Source organism: Papaver somniferum, chromosome 8, assembly GCF_003573695.1.
Source record: "Papaver somniferum cultivar HN1 chromosome 8, ASM357369v1, whole genome shotgun sequence".
Lineage (NCBI taxonomy): Eukaryota > Viridiplantae > Streptophyta > Magnoliopsida > Ranunculales > Papaveraceae > Papaver > Papaver somniferum.
This window is the reverse complement of record NC_039365.1, coordinates 138,456,330-138,476,019: the sequence shown is the minus strand read 5'-3', so window position 1 is coordinate 138,476,019 and position 19,690 is coordinate 138,456,330. Positions and strand designations below refer to the sequence as shown.

The 19,690-nt window shown below is 35.9% G+C and overlaps 1 pseudogene; it reads left to right on the top strand.

The window, feature by feature from the left end:
* Positions 1-1,808: 1,808 nt before the first annotated feature.
* On the top strand, positions 1,809-8,986 carry LOC113303199 (annotated as a pseudogene).
* Positions 8,987-19,690: the final 10,704 nt, after the last annotated feature.

The window sequence follows — 19,690 nt, the reverse complement described above, 5'->3', positions numbered from 1 at the left end:
TAATTCCAAGCCCGTCCATCCTGGCCTGATATAGAAAACAGGTCAGGTAACCCGGCCTGCCCGAATTTACACCCCCAGACAAAATACGGTTGGTTTTAATATAATTAGATTTTGTCCCATTCCTAATCATGTCGTAACCAAACATGAAGTGAGGGAGTGATATTCCTTGGGAATCACATTGCATAAATTACATTCCCAGGAATCACAATCACTTCCTGTTAACCAAACACGCTCTAAATTTTGTGACTCATTTTTAACCTTGCAAATTCAACGAGAGATTTAGATGATGATTAATTTCGCAACTTTTTTCGGATTTGGGTTAGAAAATCCAAACTCATTGTCTTCCATAGTATTGTACCCTAAGTTCCTCTTCATTTTTTTCTTCTTTTGTGAAAGATTACAAAACCTAGTTTATTAATTTCTTTAGATACCTAGGATTATATATCTGATGTAAGAGGTCGATTCTGATTTGTAGCTCAAAATTATTGAGTAAAAGCCAAAAACAACTCAGTGTTGTCCGGTAATGTGGGATATAAATAGCGATGCCATGTTAACACTGGGTACAAGAAACTGGGCGCCACAAACTATTTTTTGTATCTTGTTTTATGTCGAAATTATCTTACAGTATACCTGGGTTTTATAATAGTGCACAAATTTGAAATTGCACAAGTCATGCTATCACGCGCGCGCGTGTTAAGAAAAATGAACTCGCGGCTAATATCCATTGGATTAGCATCATCAATTTTAGATCTTGATGTAAAATATTTTAATATATATCCTTCGGATTTTATTCATTAAGCACCCCTGCAATTTTGTCTGAAACCAAAATAAACCCTCCCAGTCCCCTGTATCCCCCTCTTCGTTGAAATCGCCGCCATTGTTCTCATCTTCTCCATGGTTAAGCAATTCATTGTCGTAGGTATTGAATATCAGTATCAATTACTATTAGATCAGATGATTTGATGGAAGATTTACAGTTTTGGACCTCTGGTAGGTTTGTATTTGGGTATAATGATCTATAAAAAAACAGCACAAAATGTATGAATTACAATTGCCTTGGCCGATGAACAGATTCCTATAACTTGGGATTTCCTATTTTATTGTACTTGATGCCATTAATTTATTTGAGATAGATTTAGCATTGATTTCTTCGATAACATCTTCGATTCTTCGCTGTTGTTGATAATCTTTCATAAAAAAAATTGTTTTGAAATTCAATCCCATCTCTTTATTACGGACTTTTATAGTTTTCAAGAACAAAACAATTTGATTCATCAATGAGATTAGAACAGAGAAGATTACGAAAAGAAATGATTTTTTTTTTATCAGTACTCAAATTAGAAGAAAGATAGAGTTAATTTCCGAATCCCGATTAAAAATAGAAGAGAAAGAAGAGGTGATAACCTGAAAATAATGTGAAGGCTTTATTTTAAAATCAATATAAAGTGCATGGGTCTTTAGAAAATAAAATCCTGATGAAATTTCATACTACTTGGATCTGCAAATCCTATGACTGTAAGCCGCGAGCTTGTGACAGCACGACTTACTTCTAAGACAACATGGTTGAAGGAACCCCCGAAATTCACGGGGTCCTTGCCTCCTTCCACTTGAAATATTTGCTTACGTCTAGCAATCAGATGCCCAACTGCTGACGCGCAAACGGTTTACAAGATCCGAACCAAATGTTAGGGCCGAGTGCCCGATGCCCGTAGCCTTTCTCTCTCTCTTCCCTGACGGTCAAGAATCTCTACCGTGTCTTTTATACGACGGGACGTTAATCCCCAGTGACAACTCAAATTTAAGAAAGAAGAATTTTACTACTTTTATTTCTCCCCCAGAAAATCCTCAAAATTTGGATTTCTTCATCCGCACAAAACCCTAGGAATTTGCTAGGGTTTATCATTTGTTATTTATCTGCAAATTTCTAGGGTTTCATAACTTGAATATATGAAATGAAGCGCGATTTTGAAGAAATTTCCGACGATGAGTGGGAGAAACACTCATCGTTCAAACCGAGATTCCCGAAGAAAGAATCCTCATCTCTGCCATTGGTTGAATCTTTTTCTTACCAGTCTAAGAAAATCGAAATCTCGGAAGGAAGTAGTGATGATTTATTGGAAATTACTAACGACAGTTTGGAGGATGATGATGCAGATGTAGCAGAAGTTCGACCTCAAACTAATAGAGCTCGAAGATTTGTTGTTGATGAAGATAGTGACGAGGATTTTGTTGTTGAAGAAGATACTGGACCGATTTTCTTAGATGATGATGACGAGGAGGAAGTAGAAGAGGTTGATGTTGTTGGCAAAGCTTTACAAAAATGTTCCAAAATATCAGCAGTTTTAAAAAAAGAGTTATATGGTTCATCAATGTCGGCCTGTGATAGATATTCTGAGGTTGAAACGTCTTCTGTGAGGATTGTTACACAGGTAAAACTATTACATTATCGTTCAAGTTTAGTTTGGGTTGGTTTTGGGTGCTAATTAGGTTCAGTTATATCTACACAGGATGATATTAATGCCGCTTGTGCAACTGAAGAATCCGATTTTCAACCCATCCTTAAACTTTACCAACTAGTTGGTGTCAATTTTCTTCTTCTGTTGCATAAGAAGAATATTGCTGGAGGTACGATTTTTTGCTTTGTTTTCTCTTGACATCAATATGTCAGGGGCACCATTTTTTTCTTCTCATACATCACTTAATTTCCATATCCACAATGCAAAATAAAGGTAACTCTCAGATGCTATGACATTTGAAGCTTTGAATAAGTGTTTATATTATTTCTGGAGGCTCAATGCTACTGTTCGCTGTTTTATATTAATTAACTCCTGCGGTAGAAAGCATGTTAGGTTGATAAGCATAAGTGGAGGCTCAGTGCTAACATGTGAATCACTGTAATGTGTCAGTAGACAGTAGCATTGAAAATCTAATAGAAAGAACTCCAACATGTTTAATGTAGTCTATCAAGTCGAGCAGTAAAAAATAATGGAAGACACCACATAAACAGAACCAGGTTTTTTCTCGAGAAGATAATTGCATTTTCAGATGAGATGCAATGGTTCTCTAAATCAAATTCTATTCTTCTTATCCAACTCATTGAATTGGTTACACTTGCCAATGCAACTATGCAGGAGTATCCATCTCTTCATTGCAAACCTGTCCTTCTTGTTGTGTGGCTCGTTCTTAATTATTTTCTGTCGGAACTAAATTCTAAGCAGATTGAACTAGAGAATCAAGTCATCTCAGGGCCAATTGTACTGCAAATATGAAGGTTTGAAGTCAACAAGTGAGAGACTTTAATTGGCATTTCAAGTATTTTCTTCTGTGTTTGAGCGCTAGCTTTGATTAAATCACTGATGTTGTGAAGTGTTCTACATAGCAGAGCGCTAGATTTGATTAAACTACTGATGTCGATAAGTATTGTATGTGACATCAACTTTCATCGTGAACTTAGCTCATTAAGAATGAAACTCAATATTTTAAAACCCTCACCAGTTCCATTTTCTTCTCTGGTGTTTTGCTAAAAAACATACGTGAAGGTGTATCAAGACTATTTAATATATTTGAGCAAGAGGATATCAATATCTTTGCGCAGAATTTCACTACTAACTCCAGGTCCCATGTTTTCTCTTCTTCATTCGTATTTCCTCTTGAACTCTATCGTTTATCATTTCTACGATTGTCTGTCAATGTTCTGTCATCCCTGAAATTGATTCACTACTTTTCTTCGGCTTAAGCTACTTCCTTTTCTATGCATAAAAAGCTGATATCTGGTAACTGTTCCCTGCGATTTATGGTTACTTTCTGTGCGTAAATTCTTTGAGCCTTCTTTCCCCTACAATGTGCTTTATTTTAACTATGTTAACTTGTGAGAAAGTTTTAGGGGTTCCTTTCCTGTTTGTTAAAAAAATGGGTTAGTAAGTGATACGAATCAAGGGGTATAGGGGATCAAAGTCTGTGTCTTTAGTTGCATACATGTGTCACTTTGCATAACTGGTGTCTTTGTAACTATATGTTCCCGTTCATTCTTTTATTATTACTTTTTATGTGTTTATTTTCTTCGTTTTTTCAGTTTCTGCCCATCTTTGGTTGAAAAGACTAGTTCCACACATTAACAAACCAGTACTCTGAATAATAGATTTTCTTATTTCTGGAGATATTGTGAATTAAAATTAGAAGCCTAGGGTCTGTTGCAGAAGACATAATATCTTGCGGTGTTCAATATGTATCGCGTATCCTCAGTAATTTTGCATCTTGCTGAATTATTTTCTGTTCTCTCACAACCACAATTTATGAGGTGTTGGTTCGACCACAGAAAGCACTGTTGCCATAAATATTTAAATGACCACCAATCTATTAGCTGATAAATTGTATAGCTATTGAATCTCTTTTCACTTTCCATTTTTAACTAATATTGCGGAGAAAAGAGTGCCATCTGACATAAGGTATGACCTGAATGAGATGAAACCTAATGTGGGTAAGCCTAGGTAGGCCACATTAGGTGAGGAGTGGCAACTGGTTAACTATTACATAGTGATAAAGAAATAAAATGATAAAAGAAGTATAAAATACTCAAGTATGCATGTCCAGGGATATATAAGAAAAGATGGACAAATATCCCCTTGGTGCATGTTGGTCCATATGCATCTCGAAGTTATGGAACTATAAATGTAGGCTTTTAAGAATAAAGCATGTATGTACTTATAATTTTATTCTTAACTTTTGATATGTTAATGCACACATTTCTCCATTGTTTTGCATATCTTTTACGGAGCCCGCATGTAGGAACATGCTCATATTCAATATTTATTAGTTTTACTTAGTATACTTGGTACTAACCAAGTATACTTTTAAAATTGATTGGTTCTTAATCAATTTTACCGTTTTATCTTATGCAGCCATTTTGGCAGATGAGATGGGTCTTGGTAAGACCATTCAGGTACGTTGTACAATTTCATACACTTGCACTTTTTAACATGTGGATATCAAATACTTTATATATATATTTGTAGTGATGTTATAATTTGTAATGATGTTATAATTTGTAATGATGTTATAATCTGACAGGCTATCACATACTTAACTATGCTGAAATACTTGGACAATGATCCTGGACCCCATTTAATTGTCTGCCCTGCTTCTCTCTTGGAGAACTGGGAAAGAGAGTTAAAAAAGTGGTGCCCTTCATTTACTGTGTTACAGTATCACGGGGCAGGGCGAGCGATGTATTCGAAGGAGTTGAACTCTTTAGCTAAGGCTGGGTTGCCACCTCCTTTTAATGTTCTTTTAGTTTGCTACTCACTCTTTGAGCGTCACAGGTTTGCTCAACTTATCTTCCTTCCATGATCTTGTAATATATTTTTGATGTGGATGTACATTTTATTGGGTAGAGACACTCTTTTGCAGTGCACAGCAGAAAGATGACCGCAAGGTACTGAAGCGCTGGCACTGGAGCTGTGTGCTAATGGATGAAGCTCATGCTTTAAAGGATAAAAGCAGCTATAGATGGAAAAACCTAATGGGTGTAGCACAAAATGCAAAAGAGCGTCTTATGCTGACAGGGACACCTCTCCAAAATGATTTGCATGTATGTTTTGGAAATGTTTTATCATGTGTCAGTATTTTTTCCACTAACCATGAAACATATGGTCAGGATGAGATCTAGAATTTAAAGCTTGATAGCAATCTTCTATGTACCTACCATTACCTCCCAATTTAGCCGCTGTGAGACAATTATAATGTTTGCAGGAACTGTGGTCATTGTTGGAGTTCATGATGCCGGACCTCTTTGCAACCGGAGATGTAGACCTGAAAAAGCTTTTGAATTCCGAAGATAAGGAGTTGAATGCTCGTATAAAATCCATCCTGGGACCGTTTATTTTGAGACGCATGAAATCTGATGTAATGCAGCAACTGGTCCCGAAGATTCAACAGGTCTGTACAACTTTCCTCCGCAGTTTGTTTTATGTTTCTTAAGGTTCTCATAGTTACCTTCTTTTAGAGATTTGTTGAACTGCCAATTTTTGAGGATTAATAAAAAAAAATTTAGGTTCGACATGTGTCTATGTAAAGGATGCAAGAGGATGCTTATAAAGAAGCAATTGAAGAGTATCGTGCATCCTCTCTTGCTTGGTTGGAGAAGTCGTCAGCGTCTACTCCCAAGAGTATAACTGACTTTATTCCGCGACGCCAAATATCCAACTATTTTGTTGAACTCTGTAAGGTGCTGATATTTGAATTGTTTACCAGTACAAATAATTACTGTGTAATGCTCTGAAATCCTTCTGATCTGACTCCTCTGTTTATGCTTACCTCAGATAGCTAATCATCCTTTACTGGTGAGACGTATTTACAACGATGAGGATGTCGTTTATCATGCAAGAAAGCTGTACTCAAAAGGTGCATTTGGCTTTGAATGTACCTTGGAAAGGGTTATTGAAGAACTTAAGAGTTATAACGATTTCTCTATTCATCAGGTAATTCTTTGTTTGTTGTTACTTAACCTTCACTTGCATGTTCTTTTCTTAGTTTGATAGCCAACAAGTTTTTTTATTGTGAACATGTTTCATGTTGATTTTAAGGTATTTCACTTGTTTTTGTTAATTTATCTGCCTTGATCTACAGACTCTAAACACGTGTAACGAAATGTACTTCCCTTTCATATACCTCACTTTGACAATTGGGTGCAAACCATTGTCTTCTATCTAGGGAAAAAAATTCCTTAATTCTGAGTGTATTTTATATTATCTGGACTTCCCTAATTGATCTCAAGTTGTGGTTTAGTGAACTTCTTAGTTCAGCTGCAGCAAAGATGACCATGGTAAAGGAGAAAAAAGGAAGCTCTTTAACTCCAAATACTCCACGAAAGCAATAAATTACTGTAGGAAAGTGGTTTCTAGGTTTCACTCTGTATGGTTATCATTCATAGGTCCATATTTAGCAAAACATGGAACAGATAGGCTAATTTAGCCTTTCACTCGATAGGGAAACCACTACACGCTATTCACACACAACACGGCTCAAAGCAACAGCGGAAAGGAAACTTGCCATTTCTACTTACAGTCAAGTTTGTTTCTCTATGTTTGTGTTGCAGGCGTTAGCTGATCTTCTCCCTTCATTAAAACGAGATGGGCATAGAGTTTTGATTTTTAGCCAATGGACCTCAATGCTTGATATTTTAGAGTGGACTTTGGATGTAATTGGTGTTACATATCGGCGCCTTGATGGAAGGTATTATTGTACTTCTGTATGCTAAATATTACAGATACCTATTGGTATATTTTATCCCTGTTACTCACTTACAAGTAGGGAATGTGTGGTTTATCTTGTACTATCACAATCCTTCCGATTGCAAAACATGAGTATGCATCTTGCATGGTCTTTGAGTGTTTATTCCTAAGTAGCTGCGGGAATCACTAATGTATTATCTGCTTTTTGTCTTATAATCAAGTCTACATTCATCAATATATATGACTAATTGAGGGGTAGATTCATTAAACTTCATTGTAAAATCAACATCAACATTCTTTAAGCGTGTCTAATGAGCAGTTGCACCTGAAATAGGAGAAGGTTACTTTTGATCCCTAAGCGTGTTCAATGAATAAGTGCACCTGAAGTTGGAAATGGTTAAAGCTAGATAATCATTATGAGAAGGACCCACATGAATTTGAGTGTTTTGTTTCATTCCGGGAGGAGTTGTAGCACTGGTCTGCAAATGTTGGTAACCTGTGTCAGACTGAGACATTGCGTTTACTGTTGTTTTGTAACTGTAAATACGAACAAGAACTACTATTGTTGTACGTATTCTTGAACTTTCTCTTTATGGCAGTACTCAGGTCACCGAAAGGCAAAATATAGTCGATGCGTTCAATAATGATACATCGATATTTGCTTGTTTGCTATCTACACGGGCTGGAGGGCAAGGCTTGAACTTAACAGGAGCAGACACTGTAGTTATACATGACATGGATTTCAACCCACAGATGGACCGATAAGCCGAAGATCGCTGCCATCGCATTGGGCAAACAAAACCTGTTACCGTTATTAGGTATGCTTCTTTTAAACTGTTCACACGTACTGTTGTAATGCATGGGCTTGCTCAGTTCCTGCATTTTTACCCTTCTTGATCTATGGTGATTTTTTTGTGGGGTTTGATAAATACATGCTAGTTAGGTTCCTAAACTTCTTGTTTGTTGAAAGGGATGTAAGAATTTTGTAGAAGCTGAAATTATAAGTTCAGAGAAAAAAATGAGAATATGTAGATGAAAATTTTAACCTGCAACTGAAAATTTTCTGTAGGCTTGTGACAAAGGGAACAGTAGATGAGAACATATATGAGATTGCAAAGAGGAAACTGGTGCTTGATGCTGCAGTGCTCGAGTCTGACATTGAAGTGGATGATGAAACTGATATGCCTGAGAAGACTATGGGAGAGATATTATCCGCACTGTTGCTGGGCTAATGGGGAAGTAAGATGATTTTTATCTAAAGATGATAAAGGCTATGTTACTGGTTCATCATGGTGGTTCAAACTAAGCCTAGGTTAGGACAAGCCGATTTTTCTATCGCAAAAGTTTAACTACTTACAGTGCAACTGGGTTATGAAATGGTATGCATAAACTCAGTGAGGAGGATGGGTTTCTTTCTTCTGACAAAAAACTGGGTCAGCTGTCCAGGAAGGAAAGAGAATCCTCCAATGTTGCAAAGTCAATCAGAGATAGAAAGATCAAAAGGTAACTGTTAAGGTATTTTTCCAAGTACAGTTACAAAATTGCTGATATTGTATCATTCAGATAACTTTGTATTGTTGTCCAATATATTACTGATAAAAGACACTAGGGGTTTAAGCTTGAATTTTTCATTGTGGTATATAGATTTATGCGTGCCAGGTAATGTGTAACTTTAAGTACAGTTGTATTCAATTCATTACAAAGATGGAAGCCGTGTATAAGTTACATGCTTTCACTAATTTAGTTGCCTTTCATGATTAATTTTAACAATTGATGCTGATGACTTTTACATGACAATTTGCTTTCATTGGGGCCTTGCTGTCTTTGTACTGCATTAATGTGTTTTTATCACCTGAAGATGCGGTGATTTACCGTCAACTCATCAACCAAAATCAAGCCTCCGCACTTAGCTTGTTGAGATCTGTGGAGTTTTACAACGGATATGGATATGTGCAGCTGTGCATGATTGAATTTTTTTTGTATCTATTCCATGGGTGGTAGTTCCTGATAGTGTTACCTCAGAGTAATTTTCACACGAATAATACCATGGGTGGTAAAATGGGGTTTTTAACAGACTTTCTTGATTTATGTTTTCCTTCGTTCACCAAAAGAGTAGGTGCACTTGGAGTTTGGACGTACAAAATCCAGAAGGCGTATGTCCGGCATGCTATGGAGTGCTTGTAACACCAATTGTAGAATCCCCTCGAGGCGACTGAGGGGTTCTGGAGCAGTTTCTGGCCTCACATTGTCTCAATCAGGTTAAAATCAGGGGTGTCTGAGAGCAACTGCAGTGGACGACTAAACCCAAATTTGGTGTCGAGTGGGCTGGCGTAATGGGACGGACCATCGATCAAAATTTGATCAAAGAGTAAAACTCGGACCAAATTTGGTCGGCGATTAAGACCAAATCCAAATATAGTCGGGCGTTTATATAATGTCCGCCTACCCGACGGGCGTTGGTATAATGTCCGCCTGTAGACGCGCGTTCGTAAAGTTAACGCCTGATGCAGGGCGTTGGTATAATGTCCGCCTGGATGGGGCGTTGGTATAATGTCCGCCTGAATGGGGCGTTGGTATAATCAACGCCTGGCATGGGGCGTTGGTATAATGTCCGCCTGGATGGGGCGTTGGTATAATCAACGCCGGACACCACATAAGCCATGGGGCGTTGATAAAGTCTTGAACCCAAATTTGAAAAGTTTACAAAACTTTGGTTGGGGCGTTGTCTTTATCAACGCCCCATTTTTTTTTTTTTTTTTGAACCCGGGCGAACGTATAATCTCCGTCCCACACACCAGGCGTTGCTATAGTTCACGCCCCATACAGGCGTTGTCTTTATCAACGCCCCATACCAGGCGTTATCTTTATCAACGCCTCATGCCAGGCGTAATCTTTATCTACGCTGGACGATGAAGCGGACTTTATATCAACGCGCGACCAAATTTACTCTTCACCCGCTACGTCACAGGACGGACTAAACCCAAATTTGATCTTTTTTTTTAGTCTTTGGTCTTTAGTTATGCTCGCACCACTGTGGACGCTCTGAGAAGATGAAATATCAAGTAATAGGTAGTCCACATTATCCTTCCTTTCTTTTCTCGGACTTGTTAGTTCCTTGTTAAGGTTGGCTATTGTTACCGCTTAAGGTATCCGCCACAACGCTACAAGATAACTTACGGTTATTCCTCGTTATTTTAGGCCAAGCACTACGGTGCCCCAATTCCCTACCATATCCCTCATATATAGGGAAAAAACGAAATTACCATTCACTATGATCTCCCATATCAGTAGGGATATCCTTTCCCTACAAGGCAGTTCTGATCCTCCTTGTAGGGAAGGGAAATCACACGACTACTCAGTTACCGTATGATTTTACGCTTTACGGTAACTCAGTAGTCGTACGGCAGTTGATACGGCTACTGAGTAGCCGTAGAATTTTACACGTATGCGTAAATATATTTGTTTGACATTTTTTCTTTTACAGCTCTCTCACACCCGATCTTTAACCATCCATCATTAATAACGACTCTATCTTCTCCACCGTCGGATCCCAACGGTCATTTTTTCAAAATCCTCTATAAATACCACTCTAATTCTCTACTCAAATCACCCCAGATCCTCGCTTCTTACAATTTGTTTTCTTCACTAAAATCTCTCAAATTTTCTTCTTTATGAGTTATAATTTTTCTTTTGCTCATCAATGTCGGAGACTCAAAGGCAAAAAAGGAAACATAGAGCGAGATTTAGTACTTTGGAAGATTTTCACATTGTTACTTAGTACCGTGATCTAGGTGAAAGTAGTTTTGAAGATAAGAATAAGTTTTATAAAATCCTTTTTGAAAAGTTTGTGGAAGCTTGTGGTGAGAGTCGACACGAGCGTACTATAAAAAGCGTTCTTAATAGGTTTAGCGTAATCAAGAATGAAGTGGATAACTTTTCTGAATGTGTTGCTGGAGCCATTGCAAGTAATCCGGAGTTGGACTATAATAACCGGATATGTTATCTAAATATGTTCATTATAGTTGTTGTATATGTTGTTTGTAAATAGTTTTATTTATGCGTATCTTATTTATGGTTTTTTTTTACATTGATGTAGATGATAATTGCGAGCAGCTATCATATTGAAATATACAAAAAACCCTTTACTCGAGATAGTGAGTACGACATGCTTAAAGATGTATCTAATGTACAAGTAGGTGTAGCTGAAGATATGGATCAAGATTCTAATCCAAAATCATCACAAAACAATTCATTAAAAAAAATTCTACAATGTATTGTCTCAAGCAACAAAAAATATTAGCCACATTATCTATCACATTACAACAAAATCATCAATCAATCCAAAATTATCCATCCCAATACAATTTCTCTGCCAACAATCTATCCTAGACATAATACATATTCATTTAATCATCCATCAATCCAAAATTATCAATAACAATACCATATCTAAATCAAAAATCATTCATAAACAACAACCACTTTGATTCAATCAACAAAATATGATAAATTCAATCAACAATATCTCAAACTTTCAAACAACATACAAGGAGACATTATAATCAACCTAACACCTCCAATCTAATCATAATCAAAATCAAATTAAATTTGAAACACTCACCTTGGAAGATTTTGTTGATGAAACTCGAAATTGAAAAAAGGAAATACTTCACCGGGTAGTAATGAACAAACCCATTGAATTTGAGCTCCTGAATCGCACCCAAGAGTCTTCAAATCGAAAGGGGTTAAAGAGAGGAAAAAAATAGAGAAGAAGAAGGAAGAAGAAGAAACGGACGAGCGACCTTGCTTCTGATGACTTAAACCTATATTACGGCTACTGAACAGCCGTATTGGTCAAGTCAAAGAGTTGACTTATACGGCTACTGAGTAGCCTTATGGCACTATTCATACGGCTGCTGAGTATCCATATCGTGTAGGGAAGGAAAATAAGGGCACCATAGTGAGGTTGCCTTCCTTGTGATATCCCTTACCTTTATTTGAGGGATAGGGAAGGGATGCCCTGCACCATAGTGCTTGGCCTTAAGGTGCCACACCACTACAAGATAACTTACGGTTATTCCCTCGTCATTTTAAGGTGTCTTTGGTTGATGGGAAAGGATTGATAATTCCAGGATTGTGATTCCATTTCTTAGATAAAAAGAATTTTGTTAAAAAAGTAATTCAAGGACCCAAGTCATTTGTACTCCTCAATAACAAGTTTTCCCCTCCCAACTTTCTTACAGATGTCATCAGCGATATATAATTACCATCTCTTCTAATATGCGAATTTTTTCAAAAACCAAGAATTGATAATAAAAATTTGACATCTCTAATAAGCTTATTATCTCCCATTTGACACCAACAATGTCGATAAATAGACTGCACCACTACTTCAACATCAACTATTAGATGAGTCTCGATGATGTTTAGACTCTTGATCCAACTCAATGCTTCCATCACAACCATGTATTTTTCGGCTTCATGATCAATCACTCCAGCTACATAGGTTCCTTTGACTCTACTATAGCTTCCTGTAGTAGAGTAGAGCACCATGCCAGTACCGGCCGTTAGTATTATAACCAAAAGACGCATCCACTTTAACTTTAAGAATCTCAAAATTTCCATCCATAATTGTTGTAGCTGCAATGCAATTGTCCGTAGTTACTTGTTCAGACATGCTAAAATTATTAAGATGGAACTTAATTATAGAGATTGTGCAAGTAGGGTTTTCTTTACAGATTATCCAGTTGTCAACCATTAGGGTAATCCGAAGTGTTTTGTTCAACAATTCCAGTATTGTTCATTCTAGTTAACCAATAAATGATCCATTGCCTGACTGATTTACAATGATCTCGAACTTAATCTATGTTGGTGTTAATAGATCTCTACATTGCTCTGGCATGACTACAACTAATCATAAGACAATATAGGATTTTCATCATGGTCACATATACTACAATGAGTTTCCATTGTTCTGTTGAATTCAACAAGCCGCTGGCTGGTAGGTACAATTCCTTTGAGATACTTCCAAGTAATTAACTTGACTCTGTGTGGTAACTTCATCTTCCATAAATATTTCCAGATTTCTTTAGAAACAATGTTAAGTGATGCTTCATTATTAACTTTGTTTTCTAAGAACTTATTACAAGCACTATTGGTAGCAAAACTTCCATCTTTAGTTGACCTCCATCTAATAATGAGGAGAGATTTGTATTCTCTTGATCTTTGTAGCCGCTTCTGTAGTAAATAATGCGCTAACAAGATTGACATTCTAAGAAGCAGTGTTAGGAATAATAGTCTCACTGACAAACACATTTTTCAGATGAGTGAGACTGATAGTTCAGCTCTAATATCTAGACCAATAATCCAGGTATCATACCAAATTATGATTTTTCCTCCATAATCCACCTCCCTGCAGTAGTGTTGTTGTAGAGAAGATAATCCCACTTCCATTCCTCTCCAAATCCATGAAATATTACTAATCCCAGCATTGGTATGAATGAAATTTTCATTTTTAAATATTTGGCTTTAATAACTTGAACCCCAAAGTTGATCAGCTAGAAAACATATTCTCCATGTTAACTTGGTGGGCAGAGCATAATTTAACACCTCCAAATCTCTGAAAGCCATCCCTCCAAGGTATTTACATATATATATAGATTTTTTCATGAGATTTGTACCCATGTTGGCTTGGTGTCCCCACTAAAACTTTCTTTTCATTGAAATCAAGTTATATGATAAGATTCTCGGCTTTTAAAAAGTGCGCATTTGTTACATAAGAACTGACTTGAGGATACCTTTGACGATAATAAACATACCTACTAAACAAAGGGAGGTTCCTTGCCAATTAGCCAGTTTTTTAGAGAACTGCTTGGTTGAACCCGCCAAGAGTTGTATGTCAAGGTTGGTTGTCATATTTTAGTATCAAAACTCACAAGTCACTTGATTAGATTACTAGAGTCAACTTTGTTATGTTAGACTACGAAGTATAGAAATGTTGAGACACACAAGTATTACTCTGAAGGCCTGAAGAATCCGAAGACGTATCGACATCAACGAAGACACCATCCTTCCACTTGAGGTTAGTAATACAACTTGACTTGTTTCCATTTCTATATCGTAAGATTTCAAGTCATTTTTGATTGAAAAAATAACATTCAAAGTTATATACGTGAAACTCTAGTATAAAAGACTTGACCATCTTATTATGATCAAAGTGTTATAAAAGAATATATCAGTAGTTGTGAATGTTTTATATTGATATATTATATGATGAAGTATAACGCTTATCTTATGAACGTCCTAATTGCGACATCAACATAATATTTGTAACTCGTTATTAGATTGTATAATGAACATAAGTTTGATTTCATGCCTAGAAAAATATGTTTAATAACATGGGTTTAAGGAAATAGACTTACGAACTTGTTTCGTAGTTGAAAGAAATCAATAGGATTGAAGGTACGGTTTTCATTGAAGATTTAAGGTTGGACCGATCCTAATTAACCTATATAGGGAATCAAGGTAGAACATACCCTAACTTATGTTGGGAGTTAAGGTAGAACCAATCCCTACCTATATTGGAGTCAATGAAGAACCGATCCTAAACTATGTCGGGAGTCAATATAGAACTGGTCCTAGTAAACAAAACCGATTTCCTTAGTCACGTACATTTTAGTGTTTGTGTGATTTGGAAATTGGTTTTGTAAAATAGGAAAGTTCAAGATGTCGACATAATGAGTAATTTGAACATGAGCAGAAATCTTATATTTTATTGTTTAAAGATATTCCTTGATACTCAAGGTGAGATCCCAAATCGAAATGTTTGACAATCTTTTTGAGATTTTCGAATATATGTGTTTTTGTTTTACCGACAAACAAAACATATCTCTGGAAATATATATTAGTTAAGTGCTAGCTAATATTCAGTTGTCCAAGAGAGATTTCGGTTATACAGTTGGATATTGGTTGGAATTAGACAAAATCGAATTTAGGTGCTTCATTGCATATCTTGAGAATATTTTCGGTCATAGAAATTCCTTTTTTTTATACTACTATGGTCTATAAATAGTAAATTTTATTCTTTTTACAAAGTATCCTGAGGCAGACACTTCGTTTCCTAGTCACTGTTATAGCCGGCTAATATTATTACTTGTAATACTATCTTGGAGAAAAGAGATAAATCTCTTACGTCCGCTAGTTTAAATAATTCTTTGGGTTCAAGAAGCATTTACTAGTACCGTTGGCGGGAAACTAGAATCTGCATTGTTATTTTTGTTTTCGATTATAAATCTGATTGACTGACGGTTGTTAACTCTTGATTGCACCTAGTTTGATTATTCTTGAGAGTCTTCTCTTCTGACATAAGGTCACTCAAACTAGATCAAAATATTAGTGGTAGTTAAGATATGACGTTGAATTGTGATCATCCATTGTTAACATACCTCTTTTTTTGCATGATCGATCATATGCTGGAATCAAGTTTGTTATTGTGCAGGTACATTAGACTATTAAAGGTTTTAAGACAAGAATATTTTCTTATTGGTTTGGTACCGTTGTAATTTGCTTCATACAAAAATTTGATCTGCTGGGATCCGACCAGATCTCGTATGTCTTTGATAGGCTATTGATTGAATAGTCATAATTAGATTGACAAGCTATCATTTGGTGGTACTCTTGAATATCCGAATATAGTAGTTCTGTTTGACTTGATCTAGTTAACTTTTCAATCCAGGTATTGGAAGATCTAACCCGTCAAAGGAGTTTAATTGATTTTAAGCCTTTGGAAGATCTAACAATATGTGTTTGGTGCGATCCAACATATAACACTGGAATCTAAAATTGTTTTGACAAAACCTATAATTGATTCAGTTAGCATACCATCAAGATTTGATGGCTTCAATTTTTCATGATGGAAGATACAGGTGAAGGAAGTAAAACTCTCATTCCAAGGATCTTTTGGAAACTTGATTAGAACTAGTTGTATCCCAATAAACTTTCTTTTAGACGTAAGAGACAACCCAAGTATTCTTTCTTCTCTTTAAATGGTCTAGTAAAGAAGTCAATTTAATTCAACACGGAAAGTTGAATTACTTAGCAATGTTGATTTGAATGGGTTACCCAATATTTCCTTAACTATTTCAAATTCTCACAGTATATTTGTCTGTATTACTATGAGAAATAAAATTCTTTTTCTTGTGAATATTATAACTTATGCCTACTTATCACCAGTTCTCACAAGTAATCCTAATCGATTGGATTTCAGAAACAACAGAGGAAAAATCTGTTCACAAATAAAGATCAAGAAAACTACCATTCTCTATTAAGTTGAAGTTTTTCTAATAGGATAAGGATATTATTTCTATTAAATACTATGTTGCAATAAAAAACTGTACCGCAATATATTTCGAGTTAAGAAACTACTTCAAACTTTTGAGAATCCGAAAAAGAAGTAATTTCTCAACTTCCCTATTGGAAGTAGAAATATGCATTCTCCACATAATGGTTTCTTTGAAACCAGTGATAGGATAAAAGGAGTTCGTCATATTAACAATCTTCGTACTCTTATATCTGAAAATCTTTCGAACATAACTCACGTTGCCCACTGTGTTATGTTCTTGTCATATGGTTTGGTATCACTCTTGGATACCTTTCTCATAAACTATGGACCTGTTCGGTTCGTAAAAGCCCACATGTGCATCAATATCTTCTTAAATAACAAGGGTTCTTCTTTCCTAAAATATGTTATTTCCTGGAATAAGGATGGATTTTTATTTTCAGAAATAAATATAAAAACTTGGCCCTTTCAGCAAGTTTTTGAGTTATTTTCGAAGAAGAAAAATATATTGATTTTTCAAAGTATTTGTTAGAGCACTGCTCGGTCGAACTCGCAAGCGTTGCTATCTCAATCTTGTTTGTCAAGTTTAGTTAATCAAAACTATATCCTTGATTTCCAGTCTACTTATAGATATGTTTCGGATAAAGATAGAATGTGTAGTTGAGCTTTAGACTTCATGGAGTTCACCAATTAAAGACGAAGATCTACTAAGGAGCTTGGAGGAACTTCATCAACAAAAGGTATGTGGAGACTAAAACTTATCTATCACTCAGAAGTATATTCTACTCTATCATCTAATGAGACTAAGTCATATATCTATATAGACTTTTATATTATACACATTCGATATTTCGAGCTGAGTTTATCTCGCTTATATATTTCTCGAAATATGTGTTGGAATATTTTTGCTTTAACTATGTTCATCATATTCTTGACGAGTTTAGTTGGAAACAATTTATTTGTTGGAAACTAAATATTAAGTCAAAAGATGATAATGTGAAAATTACCTTGAACATCTGATATGATTTATGTGAGATAGTCATTTGATATTAACTTGGGAAGTTTTGTATTGATCATTAGATCACTTGAAAATTACTTGAAGCAAATGATATGTGTGAGATTACCATTGTCGTCTTCCAAGGATGTTTCAATGATTGAAATGATAGTTTAGAACAATTACCTAGCTATGTATGGATACAACACGCATACATAGTATGCGAACTGTTTTGGTATAATTCAAGTACGAAATCTTGTTTGCGTACCTAGTATGCGAACGGTTTTACCTGTGAAGGTCTGAGAACCTTGTTTGCGTACCTAGTATGAGAACGGTTCTACCTGAGTTGGGGGTCCAGTATGGCTGTTTGCGAATCGGGGGTTTGCGAACGGCTGGATAGGCCAAGGTCCGGAGCTGCTGTTCGCGTACCTGGTTTGCGAACACAGTGGTTAAGTTCTAAAATCGGTTATGTATGATTCTCATACTCATGAACTAAAACATTTATGAATTAAGGAATGCAATCTTTACAAACCGTGGCTTAATGTTCATGAACTGATTCTTGTATAAGAACTTTGTACGATTACGAATCAATCCTATTTTGTTTCAATTTGTTCATATATATTTCTATGAGATAGTAAACAATTGAAACACTCTATTAGAAACACAATTATAATCAATTGATTATCTTTCATGATTGATTGACCATCATATTTGGTCTAGAAGTGTTAGATGAATATGGTTAAGACAAAAGTGCCCATATGGCTAACTTCGGTTAACTGTTATTGAGCCAACTCAATATACACGTTTAGGTACGGTTACCCATATCTAAATGAAGGTATATTTCATTTGTGTGTAACAAGCTAATACCATCTAACGGTGGAGATTGATTGCTTTATTTTTAAGCAGACTTAACTTGAAACTTAAATCAGGATTTCATCTAACAGTGAATATTAAATGATTTATTACTAAGTTATCTTAGCTTTGATTGTAAGCAACCCTGATTTGAAAGGCTATATAAGGAAGAACTCTAACAACTAGAAAACCTAAGCCTGGCACTTTCCCATGTCCTGGTTGCAAACTAGAGTTGATTCTCCTTTAACCTAGGTTTTCCCGAAACCATTATAGGTTAACGACTTGAAGACTTCATTTGGGATTCGTGAAGCCAGATCCAACTATTTTCTTTATAGTTTCGTATTCTGATCTTACTTGTTCTATCATATTGAGTTTTATGTTCTCTAAGATTTACTCGAGATTTATCTCCGATAGGTAAGTTATAAAAACTAATCACAACAGTTATTCGTCTCAAACTCTTGTGATTGCGTAATAATTTTTTTTGTTAATCAGTTGGGTTATTGTGAGGTGATTGATATTTCTAGGCTTCTCTTCAGGAGTATAAGACCGGATTTTCAATTGGTTCCTGTTCACCTTGATTTTTATCAAAAGACGAAAAAAAAACCGAATAAAGAATAGACATATCTTTGGGAGACAAATTTGTTTATAAGTCTCCGACTTTGGGTCGTAGCAACTCTTAGTTGTGGGTGAGATCAGCTAAGGGAATCAAGTGTGCAGAATTCGACGTGGTTCTAGAGGAGTAAGGAACGCGACTGTACCGTAATCTGTGTGATACTTGGTTAGGGCTCAACTACATTCCAGTCTGAAGTTAACTTGTAGTAGGATAGTGTCTGTAGCGGCTTAATACAATATGGTGTTCAAAGCTGTACTAGGTCCCGGGGTTTTTCTGCATTTGCAGTTTCCTCGTTAACAAAATTTCTGGTGTCTGTGTTATTTGTTTTCCGCAATATATTTATTTATATAATTGAAATATCACATGTTGTGCGTAGTTCAATCAATTGACAAATCCAACCTTGATTGTTGGTTATAACTTGATTGACACTTGGGAATTTGTCTTTGGTATCTTCCAAGTTATTTATCATATCAATCAGGCTCATAGATTTCTACCTGTTTGATTTGTTGATTGTATTGAGAAATAGAGATAAAGCTCTTTGATATATCTCTTGATTGAGCTGGATTTTAAGTTCATGCTCTCGGAATTATATTAGAGTTCAGTCCATACAGATTGCCGAACGAATTATTGGGTGTGGTTGTTATACCCCCGCTTTTTCAGTATTC